Source organism: Bison bison, unplaced genomic scaffold (assembly GCF_000754665.1).
Source record: "Bison bison bison isolate TAMUID 2011002044 unplaced genomic scaffold, Bison_UMD1.0 scf7180017860457, whole genome shotgun sequence".
NCBI classification, from domain to species: domain Eukaryota; kingdom Metazoa; phylum Chordata; class Mammalia; order Artiodactyla; family Bovidae; genus Bison; species Bison bison.
This window is the reverse complement of record NW_011491029.1, coordinates 683,881-695,815: the sequence shown is the minus strand read 5'-3', so window position 1 is coordinate 695,815 and position 11,935 is coordinate 683,881. Positions and strand designations below refer to the sequence as shown.

The window sequence follows — 11,935 nt, the reverse complement described above, 5'->3', positions numbered from 1 at the left end:
CGCGATCACCTATGAAAAGGGCTTTATTTCTTCCAAAGCACTGTGCAAATGGTGCTTTTGATGTCCTTTGGCTTCCAGCTCTGATTATATCAACTCCCCGCTAAAGAGAGAGAAAGAGGCCTGTGCAGGTGAAACAGGCAAGGATACTCACTCCACCCCCCAGGTAACAAGGCTGGCTGGACTTTATGGGCCTTCACGGCATGCCCGGCACTGCAGGACACCCTCTCAAACCTCCTTGTGCGCTTAGCAGTGCCCTCTGCATCACCTTCAGTCCCATTTAATAGATGGGTAAACTGAACCAGTCACTCCTAAAGGAAATTAACCCTAAATATTCATTGGAAAGACTGATACTGAAGCTGAAGCTCCAATATCTTGGCCACCTGATGTCAAGAGCCGACTCACTGAAAAAGACCCTGATGCTGGGAACAATTAAGGGCAGGAGGAGAAGGGGGAGACAGAAGATGAGATGGTAAGATAGCATCATTGACTCAATGCACATGAGTTTGTGCAAACTCCAGGAGATAGTGAAGGACAGGGAAGTCTGACTTGCTGCAGTCCATGGGGTCACAAAGAGTCAGACATGACTGAGTGACAAGAACAACAATGATAAACTGAGCCTCAGGTAACCTTGCTCAAGCTTCCCTGGCTGTCGTGGGGATGTTTTATCCCTGTGGAGGACTTGGCCAAGCCGGCACCTTCGTTTCTTGTAGAGCGAGATCCAGGGTGACCTGGGACACTGCTCATTCTTGAGGTGGCCCTGCACTCGGGGAGGTGCTGGCCGTGGGCTCCACTCTGCAAAGGACCAAACACAGTAACCCACCCCGAGTGTGGCACCTAGGAATGTGCACACAGAACAGGGAGTGTGCCTGGGGTGGGCAGGACCCAGCTCTGGGCCCCAGGAAGACCTTCCTGTGTGGAGATCCCTGGGGACTCAACACATCACGTTCACCTCGGCCTCCTTAGAGAATCACTGGCCCAGCCTGCCCCCGGCTCCTCCCCATTGCCCAAAGCCCCACCCCCACTCCTGAACGGCCCTCAAGCATCTGGGGGCATCACTGTCACCCTTCCCCCCATCACATGCTCACTTCTGATGGTGCCAGTCTTGGCTTCCGTAAGCCATTAGACAAGATTCATGAAGCAGAGAGAAGGCAGGTGGTGGGGGGAAGAGTTGGCAGAAAGGGACCCTGGGACAGACAGACTTCAGGGGATGGGGAGAGAGGGAGACAGAGAGAGGAGGCAGGCTGGATGAGAGAGGAAGAGAGGCATCGGGATCTGGACGCGAGAGAGGATGTGCAGGCAGACAGAGATGTGAGGACACCCAGGGAGCCGTGGGAGGGAGAAAGACAGACCAGAGGCCCCAGGAAAAGGGGACGGAGAGCCCAAGGGAGAACCTCAGCAGACTCAGGCTCATGCAGCTGGCCTTGTCCCAGAGGGAGCCCGTAGGAGGGAGAAAGACGGACCAGAGGCCCCAGGAGAAGCGGACGGAGAGCCCGAGGGAGAACCTCAGCGGACTCAGGCTCATGCAGCTGGCCTTGTCCCAGAGGGTGTCTGGGAAGTGGTTTCCCCTTGCAGGAGGCCAGGGAGGCAGCCTTTGTGGAGGGAGGGCGGGGTGGGAGCCAAGAGACCCAAGTCCGGGACACTAATGCTCTGAACCACGGGGCCACTTGCCCTGGAGATAAAATGAGCAGAAACACATTTGCGTGGCCACCACAGCGTTCACGGCAGCACGGTCTACAACAGCCAAAAACACTGGAAGCCACCTATACCTGCCAGTTCTCCAGAGACACAGAACCAAGAGCAGTTTTATATATATACATGTATATATTTATGTATCTCATATAGATGATATCACACATATCATATGACATATCATATATGTACAATATTACATACGTGTAATAAATCTGTGTGCTTTTCTATCGAGAGATTTCTCTGAAGGAACTGCTTCATGCCATTGTCAGGCTGGCAAGTCCCAAATCTACAAGGTGGGTTGGAAGCTCAGATGGGAGTTGATGCATTCTCGAGGCAGAATTCCTTCTTTCCTGGGAAACCTCAGTTTTTGCTCCTAAGGCCTTTTAATTGATTGGATAAGGCCCTTCTACACACCTAAAGTCAATGGATTGCGAATGGTCTAGCCACGTCTACAAAAGACCTTCAGGGCCACGCCTCGATTGGTGTCAGCTCTGGTCGCTGGGTACGACAGCCCTGCCAAGCTGATACATCACACCACCTCATATGGTTTCCTCTGGCTGCTCTAATGAATTACCACAAATGTAGGGGCTTATAGCAAGACACGGTTATTATCTCACAGTTTGGCAAGTCAGAAGTCCTTTGAAATGGGACTCAGCAAAAATCAAGCTGTTAGCAGGGCTGTGTTCCTTCCGGAAACACGAGGGAGAAGCCTCTTCCAGATTCGAGATGCTGCCTGTGTTTCTTGCCTCGTGGTCCCTCTGTCTTCAACGTCAGCCAAGGCCAGCCTGCATCCTCCCGACACTCCCCTCTGTAGTCAAACTCCCCTTTGCCTCTTTTAAGGACCCATGTGATTAGACTGACCCCACCCAGATCATCCAGGATAATCTCCCATCTCAAGACCCTTCACTTGTCTACAAAGTCCCTTTAGCCACGTAAGAAAATAAATTCAGAGGTTCCAGGAGGCATTAGGACCTGGGCATCTTTGGGGGCTCATTACTCTGCCTACCACTCCACCCGGAGGCTCACCACCAGTGGAGGGGGCACATCTTGGTGCCGCCACCCACCCAGGGAAATGGACACAGTGTGATCAGAGTTGGGCTGCAGATGGCTTTCCCAGCAAAATCGGATCCCTGACAGCCATCCAGACCCCGTGGAAGGCCCAGAAGAGCTCTCAGGAAATAAGAGTAAGATCAGCTTAGAGCTCCAAAGGACTGTGATGCCTGACAAAGGATTTGCTGGCTCCCTGCACGAGTGTGCTGCACATCTACAGGTTGAGCTACAAGCCTCTCTGTGACCATGTTGGTGGCTGTGTTGCTGTTCAGTCGCTAAGACTCTTTTACGGCCCCATGGACTATAGCCCGCCTGGCTCCTGTGTCCATGGGATTTCCCAGGCAAGAATACTGCAGTGGGTGGCCATTCCCTTCTCTGGGGGATCTTCCTGACCCAGGGCTTGACTCGTGTCTCCTGCACTGGCAGGCGGATTTACCCTTACCTTCATTACTTGTCCAGTGATTCTGATCCCTGGTACCAGTCTGCACCCTAAGCGCTAGCTAAGAGTGTCACATATGGTGGCAGCTTTGTCGGGGCTCCTCCAAGGTCCCCTTTTTGTGTGTTTCTTCCTCCCAAGGCCTGCACCTGCCACCCTCATGAGAAGACTGCGCTTGGGCTGCCAGAGCCCTTTGTCCCCGTGTTTAGGGAACCAGACGTGTCTGGGAGCTTACATTCTCCCCCATATGCTTGGGTGGCCCTCAGCCAGTGTCTGAGGTCATGGGCAGATGTGAGCCCAGCTTTCCTGTCTCAGGTTGAGACAAACTCAGAGATGCAATCTACACCCCAGAGTTGCTGGTGGGGTCGGGGAGCAGCCTCTGCAGGACTCAGCCTGACTTTGCTCCCTTTCTCGGCTTCTTTTCCTTCCCCATTCTGCTCCCATTTCTTACTGGTTTCTTCCTGAATAAATCCCTTATTCACAAATGCTTATCTCGGAGTCTACTTCTGGGGCATCCAGACAAGGATACGTATGTCATCTCATTTAACATCAACCCTTCGAAGTGAACGCTGTGATGATTCCCACATTTCAGATGAGGAAACTGGGGCCAAACAAGTTTAACAATATAAGAATGGGGTGACAGAGGATGAGATGGTTGGATAGCATCACTGACTCAAAGGACATGGGTTTAAACAAGCTCCAGGAGATGGGGAAGGACAGGTAACCCAGGCATGCTGCAGTCCCTGGGGCCGAAAAGAGTCGGACACAACTGAGTGACTGAACAGCAATCAAGTTACAAAGTGGCCGAGTGGGGTTTGAACAGCAGTCAGTCTGAGACCAAGCATTCTGGCCTCCCCTCCTCTCTGTGTGGTGGCTTCCCCAACCCCCGGAGATGTGACAACATGGAGGAAGAGGGCTGGGGAGGGGCGTCTAGTAAAGGACGATGGGGGAAAAGCCCTTGTGGGTCTTGGGCTTCATCAAAGTGAAAAGCAAACACAAACAAACCAGATTCATCGTTCGCCAGCTCAGGCACGAAGTGCGATCTGAAGCCCATCTGTCAGGCCTTCTCCAGGGCTGCTTCTCCCGCTTCCCGAGAAGGAACCCTCTGGATTCTCCCCCTCCCAGCCAATGCAAGGCCCAGGTCAGGCAGCGGTTTGCTTTCTCAGCAGAGAAGGGGGCTCTAAGGGGCCGTGGGGGCTGGCAGGTCCTTGCTTGTGTCCGCGGGGCTGAGGTACAAGGCTAGGAAAGGGCTAATGACTTGCTCTTCAGTGCCTTGGTCCCCTCATCTCCCCATGGGGTCCTTTCAAAAGAAAAAAAAATTGTAGACAGATCCCTCTTTGCTCCTAGTCTCGGAGACCCGCCTGGGTTTAAACCTTGGAAACAGAGGCTGATCCCTGGGCTGCACGAGGCTGGGCAGAGGGGGGCAGCAGTAATTAATGATCTCCCAGCTGCCGTCATAAATTCCTTTTCTGTGTGTTATTTACCTGACCAGCAGGTTCCATCTGGGCAGGTGATGGGCAAATCAGCCTCTGCTTTAGATGGGAGAGAGCACTCAATTACAGATGATCCTGAAAGGGGGTGTCTTTATTCTCCTGCAAGTCCCCACATCCCAGAGACCCAGGTGACTTTTAAAGAAGGAAAAATCAAGGCAGAGGTAAGGTGTGGATCCGGGCCGATGTCTGTACATGGCACCTTCTCTGATGCTCCCAGTTCCTCTTCCCTGCTGGCCACCCTTCTGGGTTTACCAGGATCCCCAGCAAATTTAGCCACCATAATTTAAGATTATGTCATGCACCCTCATCAGATGAATCTAGCATAAAAGATAAGATCATTTAACAACTGTTCTAAGGGGGAAAATCAGTCATTAATGAAGTGCTGGGGGTGTAAGAGGAAAGAAGTACTAAGCCTGGAAGGCCAGGGAGGGCTTCCTGGAGGAGGTAGACAGTAACACTCTTGGGGTCAGGGCAGGTACAGGCAAAGGAGGAGTAATTATCATGGAGCTACCATTTGTGGCACGCCAGGCTGGAGGTGGGGGCTTCACTTAGCCGCTAATCATTAACTGAACCCAGCAAGGTAATCTTGGTTAATGATTAATGATTTGGCCCAGTTCACAAAGGCGGTGATGGTGGTGGTTTAGTTGTTCAGTCACGTTCGACTCTTTGTGATCCTATGGACTGTAGCCTGCAAGGCTCCTCTGTCCATGGGATTTTCCAGGCAAGAATACTGAAGTGGGTTGCCCTTTCCTTCTCCAGAGGATCTTCCCAACCCAGGGATCGAATCTGGGTCTCCTGCACTGCAGGTGGATTCTTGCATTGTGGATTCTTCACCAACTGAGCCACCAGGGAAGCCCCAAGGTAATCTTACTAGTCCACTTTATAGATGAAAGAACAGGATGAGAGAGGTTTGGCTACTTGCCCAAGGACACTAAGCCAACAGGAAAGAAAGCTAGGATTTAAGCCCAGGTCCACATGTCCTGCCCTGTGCCCTAAGTCATGAACAGCTGGGCACAGAAGTCAGCAGTAAGGGGCAGACCATGCTGTGGAGCTCCGAGCTGAGAGAGAGTGCTTCTGTTGGAGCAGCGTAGGCAGGCCTCCTGGAGGAGGTGTCTTCCGTATGTGGAAGCTTTGGGCCGTCAGAGAAGAGAGGAAGGGCATTCCTGATGGACGGCATTATGTGGGGCAAAGGCATAGGGTAGGAGTGCAGAGAGGTGTTAGTGAACAGCCTCACTTAGTAGGTGTCAAAGGGGCACTGCTAGAAAATAAAAGTCCCCAAGATGTTCCACTCAGGTAGTCTGGCTATCTGGGTACTGGAGCTCCCTCTGGTAAGAATCTCTTATCCTGGATCTTTGCTCGATTCATTCCCTTATTTCACTCAGGTCTCTACTCAGATGTTACCTCCTCCAAGAGGCCTTCCTGGACCACTCTGTCTCAGGCAGCTCCCTGCTCCACCAGTTACTCCCTGAAGGAAAGTTCTGGGGGATGCAGACTTTGTTCACTGTTTTCCCAGCATGGAGAATATTGCCCAGCACAGACTGGACATGAACATACATTTGTGTGGTAGCCAAGATATGGAAGCAGCCTAAGTGTCCATCAACAAGTGAACGGATAAAGAAGATGTGGTATATGTCTACAACGGAATATTACTCAGCCACAAAAAGGCTAAAACATTGCCATTTGCAGTGACATGGATGGACCTAGAGATTATCACACCAAGTCAGACAGAGAAAGACAAATGTATGATACAACTTACATGCGGAATCTAAACAAAAAATACAAGTCAACTTGTTTACAAAACAGAAACAGGCTCACAGACGGAGAAAAGAAATTTACTACAAAGGAAAGTGGGGAGAGGGATAGATGAGGAGGATGGGATTAACAGACACAGAGTACTGTATATACAACGGTACTTCCCAAGTAGCTCAAATGGTAAAGAATCTGCCTGGAATGTCAGAGACCTGGGTGCAATCCCTGGCCCAGGAAGATCCCCTGGAGGAGGGCACAGCAACCCTCTCCAGTATTCTTGCCTGGAGAATCCCACGGACAGAGGAGCCTGGCGGGCTACAGTCCATGGGGGCGCAAAGAGTCGGACACAACTGAGCGACTAGGACACAGGCATATACAGAATGGGTAAACAACAAGGATTTACTGTGGGGCACAGGGAGCTGTATCCAGTATCTTATAATAACGTATCACGCAAGCGCAGCTCAAGCTGTACACCTGAAACTAACACGGTACTATAAATCAACTCTAATTAAAAAAAAAATACGGTTGTGACTGACTGAATGAATGAGTAAATGAATGGCCAGACACTCTGATTACCCACTTGCCCAGCAGGACCAGGGAGCGGGGAATGGGCTATATGAATAAGGACAGTGATGGTCAGGTCTGGATTTGTGGGTTGGCTTGTCCCAAAGCCAAGTTCTCGGGTCCCTGGGGCGAACTTGTAACACAGGACATGTAACACCACTCATCAGCGCTAGTGTGCCATGGAGTCCTGACTTTTTTTTTTTTTTTTGAGCCACATCTTCGGAGGCCAGAGCTCTGAGAGCACACACTATCTTTTCATCTGTTCCTGAGGCAGGAGAGAGCCTCTCAACGGGCCTGATGGGGCCGGACAGACTGAGATTCCCGAGGAGCTTGGCTGTTCTGTTTCCTGTGCTCTAAACCAGAGTGGAAAGCCAGTGTCTGGGAAGCCAGAGCTCCGTTGGCCTAGCACAGCGGTAGCACATGGGCATTTAAAAATAAAAACAAAACTATGAATGAGTCAGCAGTATTTAACTGTTGGAAAATATCTCTTTAAAAATCCAAGTTTTGGACTTCTTTGTTCTTTTTTTTATTTGCAGAAGATTTGAAAAATATTGGAACTAAAATGTAGCTTCTCTCCTCGGAGGGAGTGTGTGTTGAAGCTCACCGCAGTGTCTACCCCTCCCAGACAATCAAGTCATGGTTTAAATGCCCATTATCACTGAGCCTGGGCTCCTGGTTTGTTTGTTTATTTATCACTCAACCTACTCACTTATTTGCATTAGCTGCTTGGTCCAAGTCGGAATTTGAGTGATCCCTGGTCTAAGTACCCTTCGCCTCAGTTTCCTCACTTACAGAGTACAAATGATCTTTCCTCCTAAAAGCAAAGAAGACGAATGAAGGTGGTCAGACTCTGGCTGGTACCTAATTGATGCTCCATAAATATTTCTCCATCCCCTTCCTGTCTGGCTAAACCAGTACAGCCCCTCATCCTCCAATCAGCAAATAAATGCCAAGTAACACCTTTATGCCAAGAGCCGGGCATGACCCTGGGATGCGTCTGAACAACAGATGGACACGTCACTGCCTCCGTGGCACTTCCAGACCATTGTTAAATCAAATCACTATTATTAAATCCAAATCAATCTGTAAATCTGGTTTGAGACATGTGCCATCACGGCAATAAATGGAATGGAATGCGAGAGAAGACGAGGGAGGGCCCCCCGGGCAGGCTGAACACTGAAGAAAGAGAAGGGCCTGCCACGTGCAGAGGCCGGACAAGTGTTCTAAACAGGGAACAGCCTCTGTGGGCCCCTGAGGCAAGACAAGGGCTTGCCCGGCTCCAGGAACTGGCAGGGGGCTGAGGGGGCAGGGATGGCAGGGGACAGGCAAAGGGAATGGTGTGGGTGAAGTGGCCTGGGGAGGAGGGCAGGGCCAGGCTGTCCCGGGAGCAGGGGTCTCACTGTAAGTGCGGCGGGGCACAGAATGCTGGAAGAGGCATGTGGACCCAACCGCCTCACTGAAAAAGGCAGACAGGAGAAATGACACTAGGCAGAGAGTAAAGCCATGCCCTTCACCTGGACTGGCAGAAAGACACCGCCCCCACCCCCGCCACGGCTGACTCACGCTCCGCTCAGAACACAAGCACCTGTGTGTGTCCAGCCACAGGCCACCCGGACGTGAAGAGGCAGACCCACGGGATAAGGGGCTCTGGCTTCAGAGACGGATTTCCAGTTTTAGTTCTGCCGCTATAACCTGCCAGCTGTGTGACCTGGGCAAGTTACTTAACCACTCTGTGCATCTGTTTCCTCATCTCTAAACCTAGGGAGAAGTGAGGCAGCTAAAGCCCTGTGCACAGAAGCTGAGGTGCTAATGTTGCTGACATTTGCAGGCAGCAGACTCGGGGACAATCCCAAACGCCTGCACTTCATGTACTGGTGGACGCAGACATTTTGTTTAGCTTTCCGTTCCAGGAAAGCCCTGCTTTCTGCTGTATCCCTCTAACTCTGGAATGTAAAGAGTGATTTATGTCCCCTGTCTCCGTTAAGGGAGATTTTATCATTGTTCCATTTTACTGATGGGAAACAGAGGAGGGAAGTGTCAAAGCTCCAGGCCCGAGGCCCCACAGCCAGTAGAGGAACAGGGTGAGGGCGCAGAGCCTGATTTCCAAGGCCACCTCGCCCTGCACATACTGCAAGACATGCTGAGGAATCGCCCACCTCGAAACACATTAAAGGAAAAACAAGTCCAGCAGGGTCTCCATGTACAAATGGGGAAGCTGAGAATCCATGAAATGGCCTTGTAAAAGAATACAGGCCCCAGGTGACACGGGAAGCCACAAACAATCCGCCCTGACGCATTTCCATCAGGCTCAAGGGCTGATTCAGAGACCTGCCGGAATCCTTAAACAAGTCAGCCAGACCCTGACTCCTGTTCCCAGCTCACGTCCATCAGGAGATCCCCCACAGAAGGGGATTCCTCTTGGGTGCATCAGGTCAGGCAAGGCTAGGCTTCTCCGAGGTGGGGCTCCATCTCTGCAGGTACCTGAGAACCCTGCAGAGAGCACCCAGAGGGGGAGAGGTTTGTAACAGGCAGCGAGACCCACTGAGAAGCGTGAAGGCCCTGAAGTCCACAGATCTGGGTTACCACCCAGCCGCCCACTTCCTCGGTGACGTGAACAGGCCCAGTGACCTCAGTCCTCTCATCTGTGAAATGGGGACAAAAGTCAGCCCTATCTCAGAGGGTGTCCTGAAGATTAAACGATCACTGGGGTAATAATCTGTACAAGCTCCCACAGAAGTTTCTGACACATGGAAGGTGCTGGATAAACCTCTGCCTCCTAATTGGTTGCATTCTAAGAGTCCTTTGGTTTGGAGTTGGAAAGAGATTAAAAAAAGCAAACTCTTTGACCATTTTCGGTACTCAGCAGGCATCTAGGGTGCTCAGATCAGAACACCCCTGACCTCCCAGCTGGGCCCTGACCAGTGCGTACCCCTCAAAAGGCATTGCTTCATTCTCAGCATCACTTCTAAACCTTGAGTTTGTTCTGATTGTTCAGCTGGCCACACAGAACCACAAGGATCTGCCTGGTGTCTGTCTCCAGGACCAGAGAAGGGCTTACTAAGGACAGGGATGGGTGGATGTTGATTCTACATTCCCAGCAGCAAGCAAAGCCTCTGGTACCAGCTGGTGCCAAATAAATGTCTGTGGCATGAATGGATGAATGAGTGACGGCAACGTCCCTGGGGAAGCATCAGACAGGCAGTCTGTCCTCGCTCAGGCTTCTCCTGAAATGGAACAGTAATCCCCATGATCACTGCATAATAACGAGGGCACTGGCCTTGTAAGCGCAGGAAGCCCAGCCGTGTTTACCCGGCAGCCTCTTCTCACTGGGCTGAGAGGAGCCGGCCTCCGGAATCCCAGGCACAGACCCCAGGGCCCTGGGCTTCCTCTCCCTGCTTTCTCCTTCCTCCCATTGTCCCCGCCTGGCTTCCCACAGCCCCAGGCCAAGGGCCCGGTTCTGTATGGAGGTCACTGAGTGGCCCTGCCGGCCTGAGGTTCTGGGCAGAGCAGAGTGGCCAGTTCCCCTTCTGCGACATTCCTTTCCCAGGGACCCTCCCCGTCACAGCTTGGTTTTCTCAGAAACTGGGAGGCCTCCGCTTGCTCTGTCCCTGCCCACAACCCCAGCTGGCTGGTAGTCCACTCTGGAGGCCCCCAGGAAGCCAACTGATTAGCTGAAGTGGGGATGATGCCACAAAGCTCCAGGCCAAATAAGTAACCAGGGCTGGTAACTTCAAATGCTAAATAAGGACCCTAGAAAGGGCATGGAATGCCCTTTGTGGGGAGGGGCGTACCAAGCCTCCCCACACCCCCAGCAGAGGGGAAACTCCATGGAGGAAGAAGGCATGTGAAAGCACCAGGAGTCTATGGCTTTCTTAGAACTCAGGCTGCTCAGAGAAACTCAGAGGCCTTAACTCCAAACCCTGGACTGGAGGTGGTGAGGCTGGTTTTCCACTGGGGGAAGACCCAGAAGACAGGAGGCAGGGGGTGGCAGGTGGGGCTCACCACCAAGCCTCATCTTCTAATTGATTTACAGCCGCTGCCACAGAGCAGAGCTCCCGTGGCTGTCAGAGACAGGCAAGAAACACGCCTCATTGATCCTGGTCTTCCAGTGCGAGTGTGATGGGGACACCCAGCCCCCAGGGGCTGACTTCTTTCCCCTCTCCCCATCTTGCCCAGCTCCAGCTCCTTTGACTCCAATGCTATGCTGTGCTAAGTCACTTCAGTCGTGTCCCACTCTGTGCGACCCCATAGACGGCAGCCCACCAGGCTCCCCCGTCCATGGGATTCTCCAGGCAAGAACACTGAAGTGGACCCTCTCTAATTGTCACAGAGAGGGATGGAAAATGTGGAATACAAGATCTCCAGTCAGTTCAGTTCAGTCGCTCAGTCGTGTCCAACTCTTTACGACCCCATGAACTGCAGCATGCCAGACCTCCCTGTCCACCACTAACTCCCAGAGTCCACCCAAACCCATGTCCATTGAGTCAGTGATGCCATCCACCCATCTCATCCTCTGTCGTCCCCTTCTCCTCCTGCCCTCAATCTTTCCCAGCATCAGGGTCTTTTCAAATGAGTCAGCTCTTCGCATCAGGTGGTGGCCAAAGTACTGGAGTTTCAGCTTCAACATCAGTCCTTCCAATGAACACCCAGGACTGATCTCCTTTAGAATGGACTGGTTGGATCTCCTTGCAGTCCAAGGGACTCTCAAGAGTCTTCTCCAACACCACAGTTCAAAAGCATCAATTCTTCAGTGCTCAGCTTTCTTTATAGTCCCACTCTCACATCCATACATGACCACTGGAAAAACCATAGCCTTGACTGGACGGACCTTTGTTGGCAAAGTAATGTCTCTGCTTTTGAATATGCTATCTAGGTTGGTCATAACTTTCCTTCCAAGGAGTAAGCATCTTTTAATTTCATGGCTTCAATCACCATCTGCAGTGATTTTGGA

At 51.8% G+C, this 11,935-nt stretch overlaps 1 protein-coding gene across 4 annotated transcripts in view; it reads right to left on the bottom strand.

Annotated features, from left to right (window-relative positions):
* TSPAN18 (tetraspanin 18) overlaps positions 1–11,935 on the bottom strand; it is a 177,703-nt gene that overhangs the window by 78,211 nt on the left and 87,557 nt on the right. Inside the window, exon 1 of one of the 4 annotated variants that reach the window (XM_010832229.1) lies at positions 7,694–8,005. The exons of the other annotated variants lie outside the window; for them this stretch is intronic. The gene's annotated coding sequence lies outside the window, so the exon portion shown is untranslated. Of the gene's footprint in view, positions 1–7,693; positions 8,006–11,935 lie in introns of those variants that run through there. 4 annotated transcript variants of the gene reach the window in all.